This window comes from Gekko japonicus, unplaced genomic scaffold, assembly GCF_001447785.1.
Source record: "Gekko japonicus isolate JY-2015 unplaced genomic scaffold, Gekko_japonicus_V1.1 scaffold82, whole genome shotgun sequence".
NCBI lineage: Eukaryota > Metazoa > Chordata > Lepidosauria > Squamata > Gekkonidae > Gekko > Gekko japonicus.
This window is the reverse complement of record NW_015174846.1, coordinates 601,292-610,950: the sequence shown is the minus strand read 5'-3', so window position 1 is coordinate 610,950 and position 9,659 is coordinate 601,292.

Here is a 9,659-nt window from a genome sequence, read left to right as displayed (position 1 = left end):
CCTATCCACTGGCTGCGTTGCCTGAGTCCTGCCTCCAACATTCTAAACAGTTTGCTGTTCCTCTCCCCCCCACAGCCAGTCAGAACACAGAGGTCATTTGCATATGTGGCCTGATTGGGATTGGAAGTCCGGAGGTAAAATAAATACCCCAATCTCCCTGTGGGGTTTGGAGATCTCCCACAAATCACCGTGTTCCCCAGCCACAGCACATCATTTCTCCTACAGAAAATTTCCCACTATTACAACTGATGTCCAGATGACCAAGATCAGTTTTCCTGGAGACAATGGCTGCTTTGGCCAGTGGACTCTTCCCCAGGCTCTACCCCTCAAATCTATAGGTATTTCCCAACCCAAAGTTGGCAACCGTGTAATCAGCAATGGTATCACTTTCCAGACCCTTGGAACCCAGAAAACATGGCACTGGAGGAGGTGCTTTTCTACCTTAGCTGTGACTGCATAGCCCCAAATTAACATAAGCCAACCTCCAGGCGGCACCTGGAGATCTCCAGCTATTAAAACTGATGTCCAGATGACCAAGATCAGTTCTCCTGGAGACAATGGCTGCTTTGGGCAGTGGATTCTATAGCATTATACCCTACTGATGTCCCTCCCCACCCCAAACCCTGCTCTCCCCAGGCTCTACCCCTCAAATCTACAGGTATTTCCCAACCCAGGGTTGGCAACCGTGTAATCAGCTATGGAACTACTTTCCAGACCCTTGGAACCCAGAAAACATGGCACAGGAGGAGGTGCTTTTCTACCTTAGCTGCCACTGCATAACACCCCCCTCCCCCTCAAAAAAATAAGTCAGAGGTGGAGAGAACCATATCTGTTATCATGAGGCTGTCCTCTCATTCTACCCACTTGGGGCAGCAAAATGACTTGAGATAGCCCTGCCTTATAGCTAAGCAGAAAGAAAGAAACATGGCTTGCCTCCCTCCATTTTCCGCTTCCCTCTGCCGCCCCACCAGCCACAGTCGGGACACTCATCTGGAGCTTTCTTCTAGATCTCATTGTATTTCTTCCCACAACGAGCATTACTCCTAGTTCTAATATAAAATTGGTTTGCACTGTATTATTCAGTGTACAGGATTACAGCAGACAGACAGAGAGAGTCCACTCTGCATCCATAGACAGTAAGAACCAATGGTGGCTTTCAGCTGAAGTTCAGGTCTTGCATACTGCTTGTCCCTTTCTATTTCTATGAGCAACTCTGAAAGTTTTTCCACGTCTTTCTCATCCCTGTTCAGTTGGCATCTGGCTAGAAGATATTAACCAAAAAGGCTGTTTCTTGCAGGTGTCTGTTCAAGATCCCTGCCAATCAAATATTAAGATTGATTAGAACTTGGGCCCGGGCTATAGAATCAGCTACCCTCTGAAACTTGACCTCATAGGCTGCATACAGGTGATACAAGTGTTTATTCCTTAAGCTTGCTTTTAAAGTAAAGCTGATAAAAGTCTCCCTGTATTGTTCTGAGGATGTGAGACGATGGAAGCCTCTATGGGGTATAGGTGGCTTGTCGCATGCGCTTAGGAAAAGGGGTTGTCCAGCATGTGGTATGTGCTAGTGAGGGAAGAAGGGAGAGTTTGTGGGTATGTGAGAAAATTCTGATAAAAAGGGGGATCCTCAGGTCGCTGAAGTTTGAGGACCATGAGGCTAGGCATTTATTTTTGGATTAAAGCTTGAGGTTGATCTGATTTTGCAATCACCATGATAGCTTTTTTAAAAAACCCTCCATATTCCCAGGCATTATAGTATTCATTTGAATACAAGGCTTTGGGCAGAAACAACTGGACAAGGCTGTTACCTTCATGTCTTGTCCCAGAGACATCTACCCAGGGATTTTCTTTGGTTTTGAGTATGAGGCTGTGCCACCTCCATAATTTTTCTCCTTTCCCTGCAATAGGAAATTACTTTTGATCCATTTTGCTGGCATTGCCAACAAACTGATGTATTCAGAAAATGAAGAAGAGTTATTATCGTAGTCTTTCTGCTGTGTTTGTCTTACGGTAAAGGGGCTTCCAGCTAGGAAGACTAGGAAACACCTTTTATTTATCCTATGACATGTTAACAAGGGTGCTTCCTTTACAGTGGAAATACTGAACATAAACTATGTTTTGAATGATTAGAGGTGTAAAAAATGTCAGAAGTTGTGTGAACAAAGGGAGGAGTGAAATTTCCATGCAGTAAGCATTCCATTAGTCGGCGCATATTTTTACTTCCTTCTGCTGGGAAGCAGAACATTTTAAAGTAAATGCAGAGTTCAGGCACTGCATCCATTCATGTACTATTTTCTTTCCTAATTTTGTAAAAGGACTGTAATTCCTCCAGTTGATTTTAATTGTAAATGAAAGAGGCATTGCCTCCATGCATTGTAGGTTTTAGAGCCCAAACCCAAAAGTTTAATATAACACATTACTTTTAGAAGATATAATTTTTCCGCCGCAAAGAAAGGAAGCAAGGCCAAAATACACCCAACTGTCCATTCTATGGTTTGTTATGCAAGGCAAAGAACAGATAAACATATGTGCAAATGTCTTTATGCTTAGTCATTTACCAGTCCATAGCTGGTAGCTTGAACCATGTCCGGTTCTCTGGTCAAGCTGCCTAAACAACTGTTTGATGCAGAGTGGTAACGAGTGTGAATATGAGTTGCCTTATACAGAGTCAAGCCATTGGTCTATCAAGATCGATATTGTCTACTCTGACTTCCGGCTGCACTCTGGGGTCTCAGGTCAAAGTCTTTCACATCACATCAAAAGAACAACATAGAGAGAAGTTTTCTCCCTCTTCCATAATACTAGAACTTGGAAGCACTCAATGAACTTGATGGGCAATTGTTTCAGGATGAACAAAAGGAAGTGCCTTACTGAACAAGTAATTAAATTGTGGGATTCACTGCCAATGGACGTCGTGATGGCACAGATGCCTTAAAGAAGGGGATTAGACAGATTCATGGACAGGTCCATCAGTGGCTACTAGCCATGGTGAGTAAAGGGATTCCCCATATTCAGAAGCAGTAAGTTTCAGAATATCTGTGCTAGGAGGTAATATCAGGGGAAAGCCCTGGCCTCTGATCCCGTTTTGTTGGTCCTCAAGGGGAATAAGGCCATTGTGTGAAACAGGATGCTGGACTAGATGGACCACAGGTTTTATCCAGGAGAGCTCTTCTTGTGTTCTTATCACCTGCTTTTAACTGTAAATGCTAGAGATTGAGCATGGGAGATGTAGATGCTTTACCATTAAGCCATGGCCTCTGCCTCATAAATAACTCATTGAACCACTGACTGAGTGGAGAGTTGATCCAAGGCCATTTTGGTCCTGGTCTTAAATAATAACAATTACCCCCAACACTGACTCTCAGTGCCTCACAAATGCTCCCATTCAGCTATAAGGGGCATCGACAACAATGCGCACTGCCTCCTGGATCCATGCTGCTGCTGCTGGCTGGGTCCAAATTGAGCCCATGTGGCATTGCCACTTAGACTCAGCTGGTGGCAGTGCAAGAAGAGACCATAAGCATACCTTACTGGGGGCAATCAGATACCCAGATCCTGCCCTGATCTGAAAAGTCATGTCACATTTTGTCAGGCAACCAGTAATCAAGGGTAAAAACATAAAATTCTGTGTTCCACACTGTTCCACTGACCCACCAAATGCCACCAACTTATACCCATTTTTCACCATGTTTCATCCTAGTTTTGCCACTAGACCATCAGTTCCCCTTGGCTTCTCCCCAAGCCCCACCCAGAGCACCAGTAGTTTTTTTTATAATGGCAGGCCTCAGTGTACTAGTGCAGCAATTGTGTGTTTACACTGGAGCACTTACACCTGCCTCACGTAAAGCCTCATTCTGAAAACACACCAGCTCTGCAGTCTTCAAAGATCTCGTTGGTTTTTGTGCTCTGCAGCTTGGCCACACCAAGGTTGCTTCTGGGATGGCTGAGCTGCAGCATCAGAACTGCCCTGAACATGTTCTTCATCAATTTGATCTGGGCAGCACTACAGAAGGCAGTGAAAGGCTGTGACTTGCCCAGTGCACTTCCTCAGCTTCATGGCTAAGAAGGGATCTGAGCCCATGTCCAATGCTCCCTCTAAACTGTGGAGTCTTGTGAGCAAAAATTCTACTTTGTGAGCTACCAGCATTACAGTTGTGAGTGATTTGGCTACTGCATAAATTAATTTGCTCTGGAGCCATCCTTCCTGAGCTAAGACAAAAATGTGTGAGCTGGAGGCTAAAAAACTGTGAGCTAGCTCACACTAACTCAGCTTAGAGGGAACACTGCCCATGTCTACCCCATGCAAATGCAACATTCTGTCCAGTTATGCCTGCCTGCTGAGGCTGCTAAGATATAGCAACCACTCTCCTGAAAGGCTACATTCATGCAGAGCTTACCAGATCCAGGCTTTTACTGATTCCAGTTTGATGGTAGGTAATGAGACTCTTCCAGCAAAATCCATGGTTTCCTATTTTACCTGCCCCCCCAGGAGACCAGTAAAAGAAACCATCTGTTTTCATTCCAATAATTAATAGAAAACAGCCTTACAACACCTAAGTGATTGGTTTCCCTGTTTAAAAAGAAAAGGTCAGTCTCTGTCCTGCCCTCCCTTAAAGAAACACCCCACCGTTGTGTTTTCAGGGCCTCTGGCATCAAATCAGCTTCATGGTAGAGAATGTGTAGTGTGCTGGGCCCCCCTGTATGCAAGTATGCTTTAAATTAAGAAGGTTTGCTTTCCACTGTTGATATGAAAACAATGAAATGACTCTTGGCAAAGGTACCTTTCTACAATACTGCACATTCTGTTCACAAGGACTCTCACTGATCTGTTCCGATGATACTATGAAGGCTGTTAGAACTCCCCTTAGCATGCCTGTGGACTAGCCATGTATTTTTTTAGGTGGGGGAGGAAACCTGGACCTTCCCTGAATTTGAGCCAAGCTGAAATGGAAGGGTGCATTTGAGGGGTGGGGGGAAGGGGAATCACTCCCTTCCCATGTTGGAAATTATTGCTAGGGTGCTGGTGGTACAAAATAGCACAGAAACTGTCCTCTGATTTTGTTTTGTTTTCTTGCTTGCTTTTTGCTGTTATAATCTAGCCAAATCTGATTGCCTACAGAGCACGAAGATATCAGCTACCCTGCCTGGATCATGCCTCCAGCAAGAAAAATCTTCCTTTAAAAACTGGTTCTAAGGCATTCACCAGAAGGGACAGCAAATGGGAATGGGGAAAAAAGCATCTGTGGAAGTTTTTGAGTGGAAAATAATCATCACGGGAAAGGGATACACCCCACAACTGCTCTCATACCGGATCTTACTTTTCAGACTCAGGTCTGTTTGTCAAACAAACAAACAGAAATGTTTTGGAGAAAACTTCTTAGCACAGAGCATCACATGTAGTCTGGCCCCCAAAATGCTACCTCACAAGACTTGCATCTCCCAAATTTCAGAGTATGTTGCAGACATCCTACCTTACGATGTCCCTTCTATCAGCTTATTGCACAAACTACTTCCTGTAGTAGACCTAGCCAGCCAGGCAGTGTAAACTGCCCACTGAGTTCACACTGAAGAGCAAGTGTAAATATCATCGAGTGAGTTATCTCACCTGTTGCTGGACTACACCACCACAAGGCTGCAAAAAGGAAATCCAATTCTGGAATGCTTTCATGAAAAAACACCACACTAAACTCACATTAGCCTTCTCCCTGACATACTAAATTTATAGGCACCATTGTTTTCTAATATAAGAAAGCATTTAATAACATTTACTTCTCTAAACCCCCCCCCTCCACTGCCACAGTTCTATTGTATGAAAGTGGCATAATTCATCAGGAAATTATTGTTGCTGATTATGCATTTCAGCTCTAAAAAGTTCGATAACATGCTGAAGATCAGAGAACCCATCTACTCTGTGCATTCATCAGGTTAATCAAAGTGTTGCTATTCTTGTGCAATTTCTCAGTGAAGATAATGATGCCACCCATTGTGACCCCTGTAAGTAAACCTACAACTATGACCATCATAGAACAATAAAAGCATCCTATACAAAACACACAATTTTTAAATATTTTAAAACATCAATACTGCTTATATGATAGAAAACAGAAACAGCCATATAACCAAGCATGAAAATCGACTCCGCAACAAAGCTGTCAAGAGCCACCATGGACCTTCCAGAAATAAGAGTCTTTCTGATCCCACCCTTACCTACCTACGTCCACCTAAAACATATGAAAATGAATCCTATGACTTGTCCAGCTCCATGGAATCCCAAGGCTGAACAAGGACCCCTGGATTTTTCCTCAAACTAGCTCCCCTCTTGGTAACCCATCTCCCAAAGAAGAAATCTTAAACAACTTTCTAAAGGTAAACATGGTAGAAACCGCTTGGGCCTCACTGAGGAACATTCCAAAATTCAGGTGCCTCCCAACAGAAAGGCCCTTCTTAGTAGAAGACTCACAAAGGAAGGCTCCTGGAACTGTCCTTAGATGAACCAAGGGCACTAAAGTTAAATGGGAGAAACTGCACAGGGCACAAGCAATCAATACTGCCATGTTGAATTTGGCCTAGAAACAAATGGGCAATCAGTGGCTCTGTCATATGAGAGTCAGTTTTGTATGGTGGTTAGAATGTCAGACTAGGATCTAGCAAAGCCATGTTCAAATCTCCACTCTGCCATGGAAGCTGGCTGGGTGACTTTGAGCCAGTCACACACATTCAGCTTAACTTACCACACAGGGTTCTTGTGAGGATGAAATGGAGGAAAGGAGAATGAGGTAAGTTGCTTTGAGTCCCCATTGGGAAGAAAAGAAGGGTATAATGGATGTAAATAATAAATAAATGATATATAAGATCTAGAACCAAATTCATACACGCTGCTTAAAGCTCTTTTCAGCACCTGTTGTGCTATTCATGCATGGTCGGAAAACAGAAAGGCAGTTTTACACATGTTTGGGTCGGGTTTCTGAATTGATTGATGTCTATGCGGGAGGTTTGTTTTGTAATCCATCCTCCTTGCACTTTACAATGGACAAATGATTTTGATCCGTGTGGATGGCAGAAGCAGAACATAGTACGGAGTAATTTTAAAGTTGTGGATGGCGGCAATAGAACAGTGTCTGAGTCCAGTGGCACCTTTAAGACCAACAAAGCTTAATTCTGGGTATAAGCTTTTGTGTGCGCGCACACTGCTTATACCCAGCATTAAACTTTGTCAGCCTTAAAAGGAGCCACTGGACTCAGACATTGTCCTGCTGCTTCAGAACAACATGGCTACCGACCTGAATCTATGTTTATGGGAGCAGTTGCACATTTCAGAGAATGGGTATTTGGACCAGTGATTAACGTGTTTCATGTGAACCTACATTAATCAACAAGATTAGTTACAAATTAGTAGTGACAAAATGATCATGATTGTGACATGATCATGATTGTGACAGGAAAAGAGAAACCTCCCACAGATCTGTCGGAAAGGGCTGACCCTCCCAGTATTAGGAGGGGATAACAGCTTCCGTGTCACAGTACTGCAGTATTGATAGTGGCTTGCTTTTTCCAAAACCAAACTGAATAGTAGCAATCAGTCACTTACACAGGAGAAAGGTTCATACTCAGAGATCTGTATGGTAACAAATCAGGTCTCTGCTGGCCCCAATCACTGAGAATCAAACCTGTCCCCACTCTAACAGCCCTGCCTCCTTCTCTGTATACTTCCCAATCCAGGTTTTGATCCTTGATCACTCTGTTTATTTATTTATTTATTTTATTTAAAACATTTCTATGCTGCCTTTCCACCCAAATAGGGTCCCCAAGGTGGCAACATTATAACATTCAAACATTTCAACATCAAACAACATTTAAAATGAAGTATATATAAAATAGTTAATTAAGATCAGGGGTCGTTTCAGAGAAAAAGAGCTAGGTGAGCTTATTAGCATAACTCATTAGCATATGCCACACCCCCTGACATCACCGGAAGTGTGTCATAAGGCCACACCCCCTGACATCACCGGAAGTGTGTCATAAGGCCATACACCCCGCCCCCAATGGTCCCGGCCGCCGCCGGCCTTGCCACCGCCGACACCCTCCTGACATCCCTTCACAACCCTGTCCTCCTCAGGCTCCACTCCCAAGTATCCAGGAATGTCCTAATCCAGAGGTGGCAACCCAACATGCATTTTACATGAGAAAACTCTTGGTTGTTCCTAGGGAACAACAGAAATCTGTTCAGGTGTCAGTGCCTATAAATTTGGAATCACTCATTTCCATGTTGAATGTGAAATCCAGTCCAGTTTTAATTGATAGCAGGAGAAAAAAGTGCTTAAAACAAACACGAAGCATTTCTGTTTCCTAATGTGCAAATAATGAGAAGTTAAATTATTGAGCCATGGAAGGCAGATGTTTGTCATTAATATATGGGCAGAATTCTTCGTTTTTTCCTCTCCATGTCACGTGTCTGGTCTCTTTAAAATAAAAAGGGGGCCTGAATCAGCTATTCTCCCACTAGTCCTTCCCATCTTGATATCAGTTTCACTGTGCTATGGTACAGTCCGAAACTGCTAAATGGAGCCTTCCCTCCTACTCTACTGTTTCTCAGCTCCCTGGAAGGATACACTGAAGTCCAGCTTTTTTGACATTTTAATTGTCGGTATGGTTTGTGTACAGATTTTGATCTAGGTACAACACAGATTATCAAAACATATCCTACACTTTGCTCCGGGAAAGGTAAGTAACCCCATCAATTGCACCAGTGGCCATTTTCACAAATATCAACCCAACCAGTCAGAGCTGGGGCAGAATTTTATAAAATGCTAGATGCTGCTGCTAGTCAGGGGTTTCTTTGAAACAGCTGGATTTCATAAAGCTAATTCTACAAGTTACAAAAGGGCATGTATGGCATTGTTTCAGCCTGTCAGCTAGTGCATTCTGAGGATAAAAATACACCAAAGGCCCTTGTGGGAACGTTTCCAAGTACTGCTTCAGTAAATGTGCAATTGAGACCTAGCCACTGCTCCAGTGAACTTGAGACTTACGTTATGTATCCACAAGTATGTTCTCACCTAGGCATTCACACTACCTGTCCGTATCTATACAGTTTATGAATTCCTTCAGATGCTTGCAGTGAACATAGCCATCCTGAGCAGAGTGATACCCTTCTTAGTCCTGGACCCCCACTATATATATATATATATATATATACACACACACACACACACAAAGAATTTTATAGACTTCCATGGTGCAATTCTGTTTGCTTGTGTGTAAAGTGCCACCAATTCACATCTGATTTATGATGACCCCAGCAAGGGGCTTCCAAGGCAAGAGAAGCAGAGCTGGTTAGACATTGCCTTCCTCTGCAGAGTCTTCCTTGGCAGTCTTGCAAGTACTGACCCCACAACTCTGCTTAGGGTGACACACCCATAATCACAATTGTTTGAAGGGCTATTTTTTTAAATATAAGAGAAAAAGAGAAGAGATTGGATTTATACCCCACCCTTCACTACCCAGAGGAGTCTCAGAGTGCTTTACAATCTCCTTTCCCTTCCCCTCCCCACAACAGACATCCCGTGAAGTAGGTGGGGCTGAGAGAGCTCTCTTGAGAATTGCCCTTGAGAGAACAACTGTGAGAGAACTGTGACTGATCTAAGGTCACATCAGCAGCT